General features: G+C 53.4%; 2 non-coding genes across 2 annotated transcripts; both read left to right on the top strand.

Moving 5' to 3' along the window:
• The first annotated feature begins 299 nt into the window (after window positions 1–299).
• LOC115655655 lies at window positions 300–489 on the top strand. The gene has a single exon (XR_004001446.1). It is a non-coding gene; the product is annotated as a U2 spliceosomal RNA (small nuclear RNA).
• Window positions 490–1,171: 682 nt separating this feature from the next.
• Window positions 1,172–1,367, top strand: LOC115655661. The gene has a single exon (XR_004001450.1). It is a non-coding gene; the product is annotated as a U2 spliceosomal RNA (small nuclear RNA).
• The last annotated feature ends 18,046 nt before the right edge of the window (window positions 1,368–19,413 follow it).

Raw genomic sequence — 19,413 nt, 5'->3', positions numbered from 1 at the left:
TACTAAACCATATCCCCTAAGTCCTAAACCCACCATACTAGATTGCACCAGGTGAGGGTCATCCTGTCCCCATTACCCAGCCTATTTACTTATATCCATGACTGCGTGTAACTCACTGTATGAGCAATGTACCCTCACTGCTTCCCTACTGCTTCCTGATCCCACCCACCGTACACCCCACATTGGGGACCTTACGGACTATATATGTTATATGCTAACCAATCCCCAAACACCAGCTTCCCCCTATACTCTGTATGTTGCCCCCAATGACCAACAACTGACGCTTTGAACTCTTTGTATCATCTTTATTTAAATATTCTCTAATAAACTTTTAAATCTGTTCTTATCAGTTTAATATCTGATATGTCTTCTATTTGAGGACTATATATTAAATTGATTTTTGGAACAGGGAGATGGAATAGGAGCTTGCTCCATCCACTCCATGCATTGACCTGGTATTGCAGTGCTTCCAGGAATAGTGCACCTCCCCTTGGGGAGACTATTGTGGTTCAAAAAATAGAATCAGTTGATTTATGATGAAATTGTCAAGTTATGGTTATAATTTTGCAAGTCTATACTTTTAAAAGTAGGAGGAATGAATAAGAGTCTATGAGGGAGATACTTTTTTTATACATATAATAGTGAAGGTCATATGTATATAAATAACTGCATTAATTATATAGACAGGGTGCATTTTGGTTTGTAAGCTCAAGTGAGGGCACTAGATGTGGTACTGCACCCAGCAGGGAAACGTCAATCCTGGCGGCATCCTGCAGGATTTCCTGGATGGTGTCCTCGGCGGTCTGCCGGACATAGAAGCCCGTCGGCGTCCCGAGGTGTTGGTACGCCTGCCCCTTGGCCAGGGGGACGACGGATTCACCCTGGATGAGGAAGTCCGTAGCCTGCACCGAGTTCTTCTTGCTGCAGTTGACATGGAGGGACGCGCACTTTTTGGCGTTAAAGTGGAGTCCCGTCCATTCTGCGACTCTCCCGATGGTGTTGAGCATGCCCTGGAGCCTCTCGGGGTCGTCCGCGATCAGGACTAGGTCATCTGCGTAGGCCAACACGTTCACTCTCTCGCCGTGTAGGTCGAAGCCGTCGGTGCCATTGGAGATTGCCCGCAGGAGCGGCTCCATGGCGAGGCTGAAGATGATCGGGCTGAGGGGGCAGCCCTGCTTCTCTGCTCCCTGGAGCTAAGATCAAAGTGTAGTGTCTGTTCTTATCAGTTTAATTCTGTTTAATAGACACTTGCACACCCCTGTCCTGATGATGGAATCTCCTGCGGCTATTTTTGAAAAGATTGATGCTGTCCTAGAGATTTATTCTTCTTCTGAGGCTGCTTTGCATACAGATACAGCTGATTTGCATATGCACTGTTCTGATGTTACTTTGGAGGAAAATTCTCCCTCTCTTTCTTCTACAGACACACTATCGCGGATAGCTGCTGCTCCTGCGCACTCCAGTGCCAGGAAAACCCAGCAGAAGCCTACTCCAAAGACCCGGGCCACCAGCAAGGATGGAAACACCAGAAGCCAGCGGAAGAAAACCCCATTGGACACCTCCTCTGAAAAAATAAGCAGCAGAAAACCAGCTCTTCGAGACCCCACTTCCAGGAGGAAGGAGGTGACTACAGCTTCCCTGAGGAGGGGCACCAGAAGAACCTCACCTGCTCCTCCGGTCCAGGATACTGAACACCGGCCTACTGCTCCTGAAACTGACGATGCTGGAGGAGTCCCTCCGAGGATCCAGGCCCAGGACGCTAATCGTCCCCCCGCTGGGAAGGATGCTGCCGGAGGAGCCCCCGCAACAACTGAGGACCAAGACGCTGCTCACAGCCCCACCTGGAGGAATGACCAGCAGCTGCAGGGAGCCTACCTGTCTATACACCTACCCTGGGAAGACTCGTCTGCGGAGCACCAGCAGCTGCAGAGAGACTACCCCCCGCTGCCGGAGGAGGAGACCCCCACTAACCAACTGCTGCCCGGGTCGAGTAAGTGCCCCACTACACCCCAGCCCCTGGCCCCCTGGGAGGACCCCCGCCCAGCCCCGCTACGGGGGGATCCCTGCCCTGAGCCGCTGCTGCGGGCGCTACCTGGGGATTCCCACGGCGTGGAGACGCCGAGGAGTCCCTGCCCCACGCGGCTGCTGCCCACGGGGAGTCTCCACCTTCCGCCCCAACGGTGCAGCGTGCGGCTGCTGCCCAAGCCGCCGGGGAATCCCGGCCCGACTCTCTGCCTGCCGCTGCTCGGGCGACCCGGGGGACCCTGCAGCGCGCCGCCGGGGTCGCCCGGCGGCTCCTGTCCCGCGGCCATATCGCCGCTCCCGGGGGGGCCCCGCGGCATGCCCCGGATGCCGGTCACCGAGCCGCCGGGGGACTCCTGCCCCGCTCCCCGGCCGCTGCCGCCGGAGCTGCCGGTGAACTCCGGCCCCGCGCCCGGGCTGCCTCTCTCTGGGCAGCCCGGCGAACCCCGTGGCGCGCTCCTGCCGCCGATGTTTAGGGTGCCAGGGGGCCATGCCCTGCGCCCCGGCTGTTCCCTCCCAAGCTGCCGGGAGACCCCGACCCCGCACCTCACCTGCTGCTGCCTGAGCAGCCCGGGGAGCCCCGTGGCGCGCCTCTGCAGCCGCCGCTCTGGTCCCCGGGGGACTCCTGTCCTGCGCCCAGACTGCCGCCTGAGCAGACTGAGGAGCCCCACCATGTGTTCCGGCCACTAACGCCTGTGCCGCTGGGGGATCCATGCCCCCGCCGCAGGTACAGCCCGGGGAGCCCTGCTATATGCTCTGGCCCCCGCACCTGGAGCGGCCCGGGGAGCTCTGCCCCGTGTCCCGAGTACCGCTGCCAGAGGAGCCCCGTGGCACACTCCTGCCGCCCCTGCTCTGGCCGCGGGGGGATCCCTGGCTGCCCTGCCCCGGGCCGCCCGGGGAGCCCTGCGGCGCGCCCTGGCCGCTGCTGCCTGGTCCGCCGGGGGACTCTCGTCCGGGACCCCTGCCGCCGCGACTCGCGGCGCCTGGGGAGCCCCTTGATGTTTTTCAGACATCAGAAGTGCGCCCCTCCACGACCACGCCGCTCCAGATCCCACAAGACCTCCCCGCCGCCCACCGGCCACCCCAACCGCCAAGAGACGCCTCCCCCGTCCTCCTGTGCTCGCCGATCACGCCCCCCGCACCCCAGCAGCTACGAGATGACTCCCCTGCTCCACTGCGGTCGCCGGACACACCTACTGCACCCCAGCACCTCACGCCGCCGAGGAGTAAATCCCCCTGACCCGCTACAGGACACCTGCACCCCCCAGGAACTCCAGCCGCCGGGGGGAATCCTCAATGCTCCTGAGACTCAGCTACCACCGAAGGATGCCGCCCCCCTCCCCAGCTGTGCACCAGAAAATGACCAGGAAGGCCCCAACGCCCCACAAGATGGCTGCTTCGCCCCAGACACCGTCTACCTCCAATACCCCCTCACTACAGATGCGCTCATCTGCCCCATCTGCCTGCCGCCTCGACGCTTTCATCTCCTCGGAGGGGTCACCAGACACCTGAAGAGGTGCCACGGCCAGTCCACCGCCTTCAGCTGTGCCCGCTGCAGCCGGCCCTTCGAGTGTCAGAGGAAATGCAAGGCGCACCAGGCCAGCTGTACGAAAGCCAGCAAAAAGACGACTCCGGTCCTCCGCCATCCTGTGCCCCAGCCTGCTGCTCCTGTGCCTAAAAGAAGCAGAGCGACCGTGCTGACCGCTGCCCAGAAGCCCACCCCAGCCCCCGAGCCAGCGGACCAGAACCCTGCCGCCGGAACGACAAATGCTGCAACGGGAAGCGTTGACCGAGCTCCTACCAACAGGGGTCCTGTCACCTCCTCCCAGGTCGCCCGGAAGATCTCCGAACTGAGGCACCTAAGTGCCCCCTCCAACCTACACGAACCCGCCCCAAGAAGGGCCAGTGCTCCACCACACGTGGCCATCCGAAACCCCACCCCTAGAGGCACCAATACTGGCTCCCGGCCCGCCCTCCGAGCTCCAGCCACAAGGGGCGCCAACGCAACTCCTCAGCCCACCCTGCGAACTCCACCTGGCCGGGGGACAGGGGCCACCCCCCAGACCGCCCCACGCACTGTTAACATCAGAGGCCCCACCGCTACGACCAGACCACAGCCCCAGACCCCCACCGTCAGAGAGTCCGACGCGGCCCCTACAGGCACCAGCCCACTCTCTGCCAACAGAAGACCACACACTCCCACAGCGACCTCCCGGGCGATGACCACACGAGAAAGACCGGACGCTGACGCTGCACCCGCCGAACCAAGCCGGGCTCCACCAACCAACAATGCCACTACTCCACCGACGGCTATGCCTCGGGGACCAACCGAAAGATCCCCCGAGCTGCAAGGGAGGATCAAACCGCGGCCAAACCGCGAACCCACTACCCGCGCAGACCGAGGAACCAGAGGACCGGCAGCCGACGATTAGGCCAGCCACGCCCTGGCAGGATGCCTGGATCGAGAAGCTCCGAGTGACAGCCTCGTTTGAAGAATTCGACCAGCTCATCAATGAGCTCACCTGCGAGCTCTCCACAGAGATCGTCTCCAAGAGGACGCCAAACCAGGAGGCCGCACGGCCTACCTCCAGAAGGCCCGCCCCAAACCGCGACGCCACCACCCGAGGAGCTGGACGAAGAAACTCCAGCCGCTGCTACGACTCGGCAGCAGCCTCCCAGATCCAGAAGCTGTACAGAACCAACCGCCTCAAGGCCATGAGAAAGGTCCTCGACGGTCCCTCATCCTACTGCACGATCCCGCCCGAGCGCCTATACCGCTACTTCCTGGAAGTATTCGCTGACAAGCCCAGGAACGACGTGCAGCGCCCAGAGTGCCTTCACCCACTGCCCCGCATCACCAATGCAGATGGCCTAGAGGCTGATTTCACGCCCAAAGAGGTGATGGCCAGGCTCTCCAGGACCAAAAACACTGCGCCCGGAAAAGACGGCATCCCCTACAGCCTCCTCAAAAAGCGGGACCCCGGCTGCCATGTGCTCTCCGGCATCTTTAACCTATGCCGGTGCTTTGGCCGGCCACCCACCTCCTGGAAGAAGGCCATGACGGTCCTGATCTACAAGAAGGGTGAGCGAGATGACCCCAGCAACTGGAGACCCATCTCCCTCTGCTCCACAATGTACAAGCTATACGCCAGCTGCCTGGCAGCCAGAATCACGGAGTGGGCGACGACTGGGAGAGCCATCAGCCCGGCCCAGAAGGGCTTCATGCCATCAGAGGGGTGCTATGAGCACAACTTCCTGCTCCAGACCGTCCTCCAGACGACCAGGAGGGCCCACAACCAGTGCGCAATAGCGTGGCTGGATCTGGCCAACGCCTTCGGGTCCATCCCCCACCATCACATCTTCAGCACCCTACGGGAGTTCGGGATGCCAGATACCTTTCTCCGCCTGATCCAGGAACTCTACAAGGGCTGCAGCACCACCATCCGTTCGGTAGAAGGCGAAACCGCCGAGATCCCGATCCGCAGCGGCGTGAAGCAGGGCTGCCCCCTCAGCCCGATCATCTTCAGCCTCGCCATGGAGCCGCTCCTGCGGGCAATCTCCGACGGCACCGACGGCTTCGACCTACACGGCGAGAGAGTGAATGTGTTGGCCTACGCAGATGACCTAGTCCTGATCGCGGACGACCCCGAGAGGCTCCAGGGCATGCTCAACACCATCGGGAGAGTCGCAGAATGGACGGGACTCCGCTTTAACGCCAAAAAGTGCGCGTCCCTCCACGTCAACTGCAGCAAGAAGAACTCGGTGCAGGCTACGGACTTCCTCATCCAGGGTGAATCCGTCGTCCCCCTGGCCGAGGGGCAGGCGTACCAACACCTCGGCACGCCGACGGGCTTCCGTGTCCGGCAGACTCCCGAGGACACCATCCAGGAAATCCTGCAGGACGCCGCCAGGATCGACGTTTCCCTGCTGGGTGCAGTACCACATCTAGTGCCCTCACTTGAGCTTACAAACCAATAGTAATCAATTAAGGTGGATCTTCGATCGCCCCGATCACTGCTGGTATTTAGGCGGAGGGAGCTGGGGCAGCAAGTGGGGAGAGAGGGGGCGGCACACAGGGGAACTCCCCGCCCCACCTCCTCCCCGAGCACGCCGTAGCTGCTTCACTTCTCCCGCCTTCCAGGCTTGTGGCGCCTAACCTGATTGGCTGGGGCGGAGGGGGAGGCACCTCAGGGCGGAGAGCTGCCGCAGGGAGGCGCAAGGTGGAAGTTTTGCCTAGGGCACGAAACATCCTTGCACCGGTCCTGCATGCATCTGGTGAAGTGAGTTATAGCCCACAAAAGCTTATGCCAAAATAAATGTGTTAGTCTTTAAGGTGCCACAAGGACTCCTCGTTGTTTCTCCTATGAAAGGCTGTTTTGTGGCAATTGATTTATCCCAGGCAGGTACTCACACTTACAGCGCTGCAGGTGGACTGCCTCAGCATTTAGTGAAGACGCTACCTATGCCACTGAACCCCATCAGCGTAGATGCTGCCCCTCCCCAAGAGGCAGTAGCTATGTCCATAGGAGAAACCAGTCCACCCAGAGGGGCCTAGGTCAATATAACGTGTCGCCCAGGGAATGCATTTTATACCAACATAGGTTGGTAGCCTGGACCAGGGGTCAGTGAGAGAGTTGATTCCCCCTCCCTTGCAGTTTTTTTGTTTTTTTCCACCAAGCTTTGATATCACAACCAGCAGGTGGTGCCAAAGCTCCACAGCCCCAACAGTAGAGAGAGGAAGCTGCCGCAAGAAAGGGAGCTCTGGACACTGAGCAAAGCTGGCTGCTGGGACCCACAAATCTGCAGTCTAAGGGCTTGTCTACATGGGGGAATTGACTGACCTCCTATAAGATTAACCACTGCATTGTAACTATTCCAGTATAATCCCCCCACATGGACACTCTATTCCAAATAAAAGCAATTTTATTCCCCAAAATTACTACTCTGCTGCCAAAGCTATTCCACTATAGCCATGGCAGGAACTATTCCCATGTAGACAAGCACCTAAATCTGCAGGGATCCCACTTGACAGAGTCGATAGCTTTGGCATGTTCATTGGTGCCACATTGGAAGAAATGGCTGAGGGCAGTGTTGTATTCTGTCTTGCCAGCCTCCAAGCCTGCACACTACCATAGCCCAACACATTATTTGGCTCCGTACAGGGGCAAATGGATGAAATTATATGGCCTGTGTTACACAGGCAGTCAGATCAAATGATCTTAAAATCTAGGAATCCGTTGCTGCAGCTTTACCTAGTCTGAGAGGCAGCGAAAGGAAGGGAGGGAAAGGAAGAGAAAGGCAAAGGAACCTTTGAGATGACAGCCCCTCCCCGATAAATGGCACATGTTCAATACTTAAAATATCAAACTGGGAACTCCCAGGGTCTTAACAGACTCTTGTCTCTTCTCCACAGAACTAGAGCAGACCTGCCCCTCAGAAACTCTTCCCCTCCCAGAGTCAGTTGGGAACAAGGAGCTCTGTGGCACCAGGGATTCAAGTTCTACAACAAAGACTAAGGACAGGAAAGAGGTAGAAGAGCAGAGTTAGGGGTCTGGAGTCTTTATTATTATTATTATTATTTTATTTATTAATAGCACAGTAGCACCTGGGAACCCAGTTGAGGTTACGGATCCTGTAAGGTGCCAAGAGCCCCACAAACCTGATATTCTCTGAACTCCAAAACCCATTGGGTGCCACCTCACCCCTCCCCTTTGGACAAGCAAGTACCTGCAGAGGATAGTGTCTGCCAATGCTTGGAACCCTACAGACAACTATATAGAGGAGACTCACGGATCACCACACTTACCTTCACAGACCCAGTAATCACCTCTATACACTCTGAGGAGAAAGTCCAGGACAGGCACCTTAACACGCTCAAAACTGCCTTCGCCAAAGGGGAATACACCACCAGAGAAGTACATCACATCATGGAATGGGCCACCCAAATACACCAAGGAAATGTGCTTCAATGCAGAAATAAAACTTCAGCGACCGCACACCCTTAGTTGTCACCTACTACCCTATACTGCACTACAACCCATATGGGGTATCAAACAATTAAAACCCATACTTGATAGGAACTCCATCCTGAAATAAGTCTTTCCTGAACCCCCACTTCTGGCCTTCAAAACAACCCCTAATCTCTCCAACTCATCATCAGGAGCAAGCTCCCCACAGACTAGGACACCAACTCACAGCAGCACCAGACAAAACCTGCAGACACATCTCCACAACCTGAAGACATCTCCACTGCTACAACGATCAACACAACACACCTTTCAAGGTCCATGGATCCTACACATGCCAATCACAACACATGGTTTACCTCATCCAGTGCACTAAATGCCCCAATAACAACTATGTGGGTGAAACCAGAGAATCACTTTGCTCAAAAATGAACAGGAAAATGATAAGACATGACCACCACATCATTTGTGGGTGAGCACTTCTCACAGACCAATTATTCTTGTATGTGATCTATCAGCCCTCGTCCTCAAAGGAAACCTGCACAACATTTTCAAAAAGATGGGCCTGGGAGTTTAAATTCATAACTTCGCTAGACACTAAAAATCCTGGACTGAATAAAGATACTGGGTTTATGGTTTATTTACAACAATCTGTAAACCACTAACAACCTCTCCCAACTGCTTTCTCCTCCACCCCTTTAGTTTCTTCCCTGTGACTGGAGGAGTGTTAACAGGCCACTTCACCTTGAGTGGTCCCTTGAAATGTGTTAACTACACTTAACAATCTGTTCCACCCTGTACTTAGCATGCAGTGAAACTCTGAGGCTTTGTCTACACTGGAACTCGTCTTTCAGAGATGTTAAAAACAAAAAAAAAACCCAAAAAAACCCCATAACACACACACACTCCTGAAAAACAAAAGTTTAACTATGAAAAGTGCCTGTGTGAACAGCACTTTGTGTGCAGGAGCTGCTGCGGCTCCTTGGGGGTGGAATTGTTTTGTCTGCAGGATGCTACACTAGTGCCTTTTAGTGGCAGGTCTGTAGTGGGTTTTTCACATCCCTGAGCACCACAGTTATACTGACATAAGTCTGCAGTGTACACCTGGCCTTACTCGTGTTTACTTTTGCCAATGCAACTCACATGAAATACACTGTTGGCACTAACGATTTATTCTTGGCACACTTCTCTCTGCCCACTCCTCCCCCCCAAAAGGAAACCTAACTCGCCCAAAAGAAGGGGTAAAATTAGCTTTAAATGAGACAGGCACACATGAGCTGAGCTAAACAAACAAACCAACCAAACGGGAGGGATAGCTCAGTGGTTTAAGCATTGGCCTGCTAAACCCAGGGTTGTGAGCTCAATCCTTGAGGGGGCCATTTGGGGAACTGGGGTAAAAATCTGGGGATTGGCCCTGCAGGGGGTTGGACTAGATGACCTCCTCAGGTCCCTTCCAACCCTATAAAAAATATATATATATACACACACCTCACCAACTGCAGACAGAATATTCCCCTTTTCCACACTCTGTGGGGACTCACCAGGATCATCATCTTTCAGAGCTCCTGCCTCTACTCCCCTGCTGCCAAAGACTGAATTACCTCAGCCACAGGGAAAACCCAACTTAAATAGTACCCCAGGCACCTCCCCTTTCCCCACCATCTCTTGGAGGCCACAAGAGCCATAAAATAGAGGTAGCAGGAACATACCAGCTCATTTCCAGGACAACACCAATAGGAGGAAGAACTGGGACCTTTGTATCCTTGGGTATTTTATGCCTGTATCAGAGGGGTAGCCGTGTTAGTCTGGATCTGTAAAAGCAGCAAAGAGTCCTGTGGCACCTTATAGACTAACAGATGTATTGGAGCATGAACATTCATGCATCCGACAAAGTGGGTATTCACCCACAAAAGCTAGTGCTCCAATACATTTTTTAGTCTATAAGGTGCCACAGGACTCTTTGCTGCTTTTATGCCAGTAGTTAAGCAGAACAGGTCCTGGCTATGGATCTGAAGACTCTGGATTTCAATCATACTATGATCCATGTGCAACTGACAAAATATGCACATATATAAAAGTTAGTGGGAGGGCCCTGGTGTAACTGCTGGCTTCATTTTAAGTAGGCGAAAAGGAAGGTCTAGTAGGTAGGATACGGACTGAGCCTAGGAAGTCATGGGTTCTATTCCTAGCTCAACCACAAAGGCCTAGATTTGACCTCAATGGTATTTAGATGCTTAACTCCCACTGATTTCAATGGGAGTTAAATGCCCAAATACCTTTAAGAATCTGGACCAAGTTCCCTAGGTGAACCCTGGCCTAGTCATTTAATTTCCCAGGCTCCCTATCAGCTAAGAATAACACTTCCCTACTTCACAAGCATTGCATGGGTAGAATCCCTTAATAAGCAGGAGGTGCTCAGAGATTGCGGGGATGGGGGCCAGAGAAGTATCTAGGCTGATTGAGGTTTACCTGGATTCCTTATGGCAGTCCCAGGACTACAGACAACCCCAGATCTGTGATCAGGTAACAGGGTTTATTTCCTTATTCGCCTTCACAGCTGAAGGAAAACAGGAATTCTGAGCCCCTAAGGTCACCCCGGAGTCAGTCCTGGCCTCACCGATCTCTCCATGGCACTGGCGGCAGCACTTCAGCCTGGCCACTCAGCAGCCTGGCAGGAGCGGCTCCCCCGCCGGCGTAGTGAAGCCACCCCCCGAGCAATGCCAGCAGAGATGATGCACCGTGGGCGGCGGGAGAACGGGCGGGGGCGGGTGCCCCCCCCCCGAGATTTCTGCTGGGGTTTGCTGGCATCGCTTGGTCACATCCCCTCACCCCTGCCTGCAGCACCGCCGAGCCTTCGAGCTGCGCTCCCCACCCCTAGGAACACAGTGGGGAGCTGCAGGGAGGGGCCGCTGCTTTCCGGGGAGAGAGACTGCGGGAGGCGGGGGGAGCCTGCGAGACTTGAGCAGTTCCAAGGGCAGCCAAACTTTTCCATTGTGCCCCCCCGGTTCGGGCAGCAGGTAGCGAGGAGAGCCCCGCCTGGCTGGACGAAAATCGCCGCGCGCTGTGCAAGCCCCACCGCTTGTCCCCCCCCCGCCCCCGTTGGTCCAATGGAAGCTATGACCTCACCCACCTCTGCGCTGAAGGGAGAATTCAAAGGGCTCCCTCAGGGCAGAGCCTCAGGCCGGGACCCCGTGGCTGGGCTCTGTCCCTGCAGCGCAGAGCGCGTCTCCCTCTGGGGACGGAGGCGTCGGGTCAGCCAGAGCCCCGCCAGCCCCACGCTGCGGAGAGGGGGTCAGAGGGAGGGGGGCCTGGGCTCAGCCACCTGAGAGGGGACGGGGGGGTCAGAGGGAGGGGGGCCTGGGCTCAGCCACCTGAGAGGGGGTCAGAGGGAGGGGGGCCTGGGCTCAGCCACCTGAGAGGGGACAGGGGGGTCAGAGGGAGGGGGGTCTGGGCTCAGCCACCTGAGAAGGGACAGGGGGGTCAGAGGGAGGGGGGCCTGGGCTCAGCCACCTGAGAGGGGGTCAGAGGGAGGGGGGCCTGGGCTCAGCCACCTGAGAGGAGACAGGGGGGTCAGAGGGAGGGGGGTATGGGCTCAGCCACCTGAGAGGGGACAGGGGGGTCAGAGGGAGGGGGGCCTGGGCTCAGCCACCTGAGAGGGGACAGGGGGGTCAGAGGGAGGGGGGTCTGGGCTCAGCCACCTGAGAAGGGACAGGGGGGTCAGAGGGAGGGGGGCCTGGGCTCAGCCACCTGAGAGGGGACAGGGGGGTCAGAGGGAGGGGGGCCTGGGCTCAGCCACCTGAGAGGGCGCCGGTGAGGGTCAGAGGGAGGGGGGCCTGGGCTCAGCCACCTGAGAGGGGACGGGGGGGGGAGTCAGAGGGAGGGTGGCCAGGGGCTCAGCCACCTGAGAGGGGATGGGGGGGTCAGAGGGAGGGGGCCTGGGCTCAGCCACCTGAGAGGGGGCTGGGGGGGGAGGGTCAGAGGAAGGGTGGCCAGGGGCTCAGCCACCTGAGAGGGGATGGGGGGGTCAGAAGGAGGGGGGCCTGGGCTCAGCCACCTGAGAGGGGGCCGGGGGGAGGGTCAGAGGGAGGGTGGCCAGGGGCTCAGCCTCCTGAGAGGGGACGGGGGGTCAGAGGGAGGGGGGCCTGGGCTCAGCCACTTGAGAGGGGACGGGGGGGTCAGAGGGAGGGGGGCCTGGGCTCAGCCACCTGAGAGGGGGCCGGTGAGGGTCAGAGGGAGGGGGACCTGGGCTCAGCCACCTGAGAGGGGACGGGGGGGGAGTCAGAGGGAGGGTGGCCAGGGGCTCAGCCACCTGAGAGGGGATGGGGGGGTCAGAGGGAGGGGGCCTGGGCTCAGCCACCTGAGAGGGGGCTGGGGGGGAGGGTCAGAGGAAGGGTGGCCAGGGGCTCAGCCACCTGAGAGGGGATGAGGGGGTCAGAAGGAGGGGGGCCTGGGCTCAGCCACCTGAGAGGGGGCCGGGGGGAGGGTCAGAGGGAGGGTGGCCAGGGGCTCAGCCTCCTGAGAGGGGACGGGGGGGTCAGAGGGAGGGGGGCCTGGGCTCAGCCACTTGAGAGGGGACGGGGGGGTCAGAGGGAGGGGGCCTGGGCTCAGCCACCTGAGAGGGGACAGGGGGGTCAGAGGGAGGGGGGCCTGGGCTCAGCCACTTGAGAGGGGACGGGGGGGTCAGAGGGAGGGGGGCCTGGGCTCAGCCATTTGAGAGGGGGCAGGGGGGTCAGAGGGAGGGGGGCCTGGGCTCAGCCACTTGAGAGGGGGCAGGGGGGTCAGAGGGAGGGTAGCCTGGGCTCAGCCGCTCGGGGGAGAGGATCTACTAGGGCTGCGCTTCCCTCGCCAGGTGGCTGTAATGAGCCACCGTGACCACTCGGTGGCAGCAAAGGGACAATAGAGACCCCTGTTTCGGGAGCTGCATAGGAGATATTGGTGGGCACCAGGTTGCTCTATGCAGGGTGATCCTCTATATAGGAAAAACTAAGGACCCCACCCTCCCTCTGCGGGGAGCAGTGGGACTCTGCGTGGGGACTACAGGTACTAGTGTGTAGGGACTGGGGCGGGGGCAAAGCATATGGGGAAAGTGGATCCTTCAGGCCTAGTTATACTGTCAGATAGGAGTCTGAGCAGGGTCATCTGCACGTGCACAGGGATGGTGGGACTAGGGTGGGTGGGAATCCATCTAGGGGACAGGGGAAGGTACCTCTCCCTAGGGTCAACATAAGAGGTCCTTGCATAGGACAAGAGGCCATGATTCATTGTTTATTTTCCCCCAATCTATCTCTCACCCAGAGTCCAGTCTCCTTCTGCTGCCATGCAGCATCATTTCCTGCACTGTCCAGCCTCCAGCCAAGGGGCTCAGAACATCCTGGCTTCTTTCTGCACCATGCAGGAGAATTTCTCTTTCTTGGGCCAGCACCGCCGCTTGGGCTCTGCCCTGTCTGGGGGAACTGTGGTCACTGCCCCACAGAGCTCAACACCCCACTGGAACACGATTAATGCAGCCAGAGAATAACCATCAAGGCAGGGAGAGAACCGGGATTCTGTGCACAATGGTGGGATCATAAATCTGCAGGTACTTTGGAAGTAATAAGATAGTGGCACTGATGTCTGGGGAGCCAGGCACATTTCCTGAGCTCCCTCCTTCCACACTGTTCATCACTTCTGTTGGTATCATCAAGTGACTGCAAGCTCAAAGGTTCCAAGCCAGCAGATATTACAAGCTACTCCATTCAAGGTGTATCTGGACATTATTTCCACACTGCCTTTCAGTATTTAACTTCTTGTTTAAGAGTCTGGGACAATGTACACTCCAGGAAAGAATCAACTGGACAAATTCATTAAATTGGACACTGGAGTTATACTAGGACAAAACTGCACAGTCACCACTGAACTGAACTAACCTGATCAAGCAAAACTAGAACCTTTCACAAGAGTTAGTAGAAGAGCAGTTTGCTGCTATTTCTGTAAAAAAGCCAAAGTAGCTATTTAAAAATAAATCAGTTCAATTTGGTCCTGTAAATAGTCACCATTTTTTACAGTTCTGTCTAGAAACACAAAACCAGACATAATTCTACTTGACAGCAATTTTGCGTTTTCGCTGCAAGAGCCCCTCGGCATAAAACTACCTTTGAAGTCACAGGGCATTCAGGCCCATGATACTTTTGCACTTGAGACTCCCCAGGGCTTTAATGAGAGCCTTGGTGGCAGAAGGAAAGTTAACTATATAATTATTCAATCTATTTAACAGAATTAGGCCCAAATGAAAGCTCTAGTTTTAATTAAATGATAGAAAACAGTCATACACACTCCCCCTCACTGTGATTGCTCCATAGAGACCAATCACTAAGGGACCCCTTCTGCCAGGTGTTGTCAGTAGCAGCAAGGACCTGGTTGAAATATCTAGAGGTTCCTCTTGAAATTAACAAACACACTGGCTCAAATTCCCACCAAGAAGCCTGGAGAAAACTAAATCCTCCTCCTTAGGCACCCTTAACAGGCAAATTTTCTCTCAGAAGACCTCAGTAACTGTCTATGAAACAAAGAAAACGTACAAGAGAAAAATGAACAGCATTAATATGGGAAACAATAAATCAACTGCATGGTGAAAGAATACTAAGCAAAACCCCTGCTTCCACAGTACCTTAGGCAATGTCCTTTACCTCAGTTTCCCCACCTGCAGATCTGGCAGTCCTATGAACAAATATTCCTTTTGCACACCACTTCCCTCTTTTCCCTCCTGCTGTCCTCCACTCATGGTTTGCAGTCAGAAGTTAATTCTGTTCCCAGGACAGCATCTCTCACAGCCACTGCTGTCTTCAGCCACAATATAAAAGTTGAGTTCTGAGGCTCTATTACATAACCCAGCTCTCAGTGATTCCAGGTCCAGTAGCTGCAAGGTAGGAAAACACTCGCTATGGAGTACACTCAGCTATATTATTATACTATCCAGCCTTAGCAGAGAAAGGCTCAAGCAATCTGCACGAAGCCAGCCCTTATGACGACATTGGGCTGTTAACCTTGTATCTACGGTAGAACCTCATAGTTACGAACACCAAACTGATCAGTCAACTATACACCGCATTTGGAACCAGAAGTATGCAATCAAGCAGCAGTGGGGAGGGGCCCCCCCGCGGGAAATAGTAAATACAGTATAGTGGTACTGTGTTAAACGTAAACAACTAAAAATAAGAGGGAAAGTTTACAAAAAGATTTTACAAGGTAAGAAAGCTCTTTCAGTGCTTGTTTCATTTAAATTAAGATGGTTAAAAGCAGAATCTTCTCCTTAGTAAAGTTTCAAAGCTGTATTAAATCAATGTTCAGTTGTAAACTTTTGAAAGAACACCCATCACATTTTGTTCAGTGTTATGAACACTTCAGAGTTAGGAACAACCTTCATTTCCCGAGGCACATTTGTAACTTTGAGGTTCTACTGTATTGAGTTCCTCGGACCAGTGGCAGGCCTCCCTCCAGACTAAGGGAAGGAGTCACTGAACCCAGGGGTCAAATAAATACAGTGGGCAACAAAAAACAGGAATGGGAGTGAGGTCATAGGGTCAAAAGCAGGGATCCAGAAGGGAACTGTCATCCCTGTGAATTGCAAATTTACATTGACCCATATGGCACATATCATTTTCTTCCCTTTCTCAGGCAATGACTATCTGTATTCAAGGGCCTGATCTCATACATCTGACACAATCAAGGCCCTTGAGCCAAGACTTGTTGGTCGAAAGGAGAATTGGACATACTGCATTTCACAAAGCGCAGACAGAAGAATGCCCAGCCAAATTCCTCCCCTTCCCATTCCTGCTAGCAGAGCAGAGCTCGCCAGAGCCAGAAAGGCACATATTTTGCATGCTGATACCTGTTACAGATGTTTGTTCCTATCGCCTGAATCTATCACCTTGTGGCACATCCCCATCATTGACCCAAGAGTCAGGTTCAGTTTCCACATCCTGATCATGTGATGTGTTGGAGGATCCCTCACACCTGTTCCTGGGCTGCATGGGATATGAATGGAGATCTGCCTCTGAGGAAATTAGAATCCAAGTATTTCTGAGGGGCTGGTCTGCTCTACCTCAGCGGAGAAGAGACAGACCCAGTGTTAAGATTCTGGGGATTCCCAGTTAAATTACTTAAGTGCTGAAAATGTGCCATTTATTAGGGAGGGGTTGTCATCTCAAATGTTCCTTTGCCACCTCCCTTCCTTTCTCTAGGCAAAGCTGCAACAATGGCTTCCTAGACTTTAAGGGCAGCGGGGACAATGGGATCATTTGATCTGACCGCCTGTGTAACACAGGCCATAGAATTTCATCCATTTGCCCCTGTATGGAGCCAAATAATGTATGCGGGACTAAGTCTATCTTCCAGAGAGGCCTGCAGACTTGAAGACATCCAGAGATGGAGAATCCACCACTGGCCTCGGTAGTTTGTTCCAATAAAGCACCAATGAACATATCAAAGATCTCACCCCCATCAACTTGGATCATTGTATATCTAGGGGAGCTTCAGGGCCTGTCTACATCGGGAAACTGACCAGCACAGCTATAGGAGAAGAACTTTGGAAGCAGAGGAATAGAACTGATTTTATTTAGATTGGGTGGGGTGTTATACTGAAATAGCTACAGCACGATAAAAAGGTCCCTTAGGTTATGTGCTAACTACTTATGCTAAACTCTCTGTTCAATCTCATATTTTCCTGTGACACCAAGTACCTTTCCCAGGCTATGTCTACACTAGCACTTTTGTTGGTAAAACTTGTGTCGGTCAGGGTGTGAAATAAACACATGCCTGACTGACTTAAGTTTCACGGACAGAAGCACCGGTCTGGACAGCACTATGTCGATGGAAGATGCTCTCCTGTTGACATAGCTACCGCCACTCATGGGATGGTTTTATTATGCTGATGGGAGAGAGCTCTCCCGCCAGTATACAGCAGCTACACGGGAGACCTTACAGCGGCGCAGCTGGAGTTGTACAGCTGTAAGGTCTGCAGTGAAGACATAGCCCCACACCAGGGGAAGAGCTCTGTATAGCTGGAAAGCTTGTTTCTTTCACCAACAAGTTGGTCCACTAAAATATATCACTGCACTCACCTGTGTCTCTCTAAGGCCCTTCAGTGTGGCGAGAAGTAGTTAACCAGCCTACTGAAAGTACTCACAGCACAGAGTGGACTCCCACATTCTTACTTTAATCAGCTTTTAAAAAATAAGCCAGTACCAGACAAAGAAGTTCATTTGTATCCACACAAATAAAAGTACACCACCAGCATAGAGCAATGTTTTCCCCAAAGATAAAGGAAGACTTTCATGCCACAGAGGAAAAATGGTTGCTGTGTCTATCACCGCATGCTGCATACCCCTGCTTTCTCAAAGGCACCATAAATGGCAGTCTGACTCAAACACTTCTGCTTGTGTTAATGGGTATGTGTTCCTCACTAAAGCTACCATAGAACTTGGCTTGTGAATTCCCTGAAGGCAGGGGCTGGACTGCATCTTATGCTTCAGTGCCGTAACATTCTGAAGCAAACTGAGTCCTCTGGGGTACTGCAAAAAAATGTTATTAATTAACAAATACTGCTTATGTCCGTGTCCAGAGTAGCATAGTGCTTTAAGACATGTGTAATAGCTAGTGTAGTACAGGTAGACCTGCTGGTTACCTCTTAGCTCTGGGGTCTTATGCTAACATTCTCCCTTCTATTGATCTTTTGGGGTTCTCTCTTGACACACTGTTGTCCTACGTATCCTCACTAGCTCTTTCTTCCATACTATTCCTGCCTTCCTTTGTTGTTGCTATTGCAATTGAAAATGCTGCCCTCTTTGGAAGGAGAAAAGATCATATTCAGTATTTTCCCACAGTTCAGCATTCCGAGGCACAGAACTTGGGTACCTTGCCTTGGTCTAGACCAGGGTAGGCAACCTGTAGCACACATGCCAAGGCGGCATTCGAGCGGATTTTCAGTGGCACTCACACTGCCCGGGTCCTGGCCCCCGGTCCAAGGGGCTCTGCATTTTAATTTAATTTTAAATTAAGTTTCTTAAACATTTTAAAAACCTTATTTACTTTACATACAACAATAGTTTAGTTATACATTATAGACTTATAGAAAAATCTTCTAAAAACGTTAAAACGTATTACTGGCACGAGAAACCTTACATTAGACTCGGCACACCACTTCTGAAAGGTTGCTGACCCCCGATCTAGACACTTTTTCCGTTTGCAAATGCTTCTTAGGCAACACATATGATTTGCACTAGTTCAGAAAGGGGGTTGTGTTTTGTGTGACACTCCAGCTTGCTGCAAATTTACAGGATTCGATGATTCATGCATTGCAGATGCTTCTCTGAGGCCTTGTCTTCACATGGGAATACAAAGTGTGTTCCTACCATGAACTAACACAAAATAAAGTCCTAGTGAAGATAAGACAAGTGTAGTTTTAACATGTTATCAAATCAAGATAAACTCTTGGGTTGGGATTACCTGCGACTGCTAACGCATGTGAAAACTACAAACTGCCTTGTCCTCACTGGGATTTTACCAGGTCAGCTAGCATGTAATAAAAGCACACCTATTTTCCCTAGTGTGGATGCTCTTTAAGAACTAAATTAATAAGAAACTGTTAAGAAAAGCCATGTCAAATGAAAACAGCTCCTGTGAGGTTTATCGTCTATCGTTGGGTATCCTGAAGTTTTGCCATTTAAGAGAGCAAGACCAAGTAAATTACCTTTCTTTTGCCAACTATTTATTCTATTTCAGGGCATTTCTATGCACCATGAGGTGCCATCAAAAGCTACTGGGTGCCTACACAATTGTTGATTCTTCGGTATTTTGCCTTAGGTGCTATATACATACTGCAGTAACTCACCTTGTACTTTCATACTGGGCCAGAATACGGTATCTCTTGCATGTTGTACATAAAAGCCCCAAGGATTTTGTTTAAAAGGCTCTGCCTCATGCTCTGTACAACAAAATCTGCCTTATTTTCTTCCCTAATTTCACTGTAAATTTGGATTCATTTTTTAGTTCCTTTGACTCACTGTGTAACTGAACTTTTAAGTCACTTTCCCAGCCTGTGCTTTGGTGTCCCCCTTTGTAAGATGAAGAGCTGCTGTGGGTCACTAGCCTAGGACTTGAGAGACCCAGATGAAATTCCGTGCTCCAGCAGAGACTTCCTCTGTCATCCTGGGCAAGTCACATAGCTTCCCTGTGCCTCCCTTCACCATCTGGCCAATGGGGATAACAGCCCTGCCCTTCCTCTCAGGGATGTTGTGAAGATAAATACATTAAGAGATTGCGGGGGGCTCATATCATTGGAATGGGGATCCACCAATACTGAAGACAGGACCTAGATCCTGTTCCATCTTACGGAGCCTGACTGATACCAGAATGTTTATAGAGGGCCTTGCGATGACTGGATGACAAG

Source organism: Gopherus evgoodei, chromosome 7 (assembly GCF_007399415.2).
Source record: "Gopherus evgoodei ecotype Sinaloan lineage chromosome 7, rGopEvg1_v1.p, whole genome shotgun sequence".
NCBI classification, from domain to species: Eukaryota; Metazoa; Chordata; order Testudines; family Testudinidae; genus Gopherus; species Gopherus evgoodei.
Note: the sequence above shows the minus strand (reverse complement) of the source record. Positions and strands in the feature narration are given on the sequence as shown.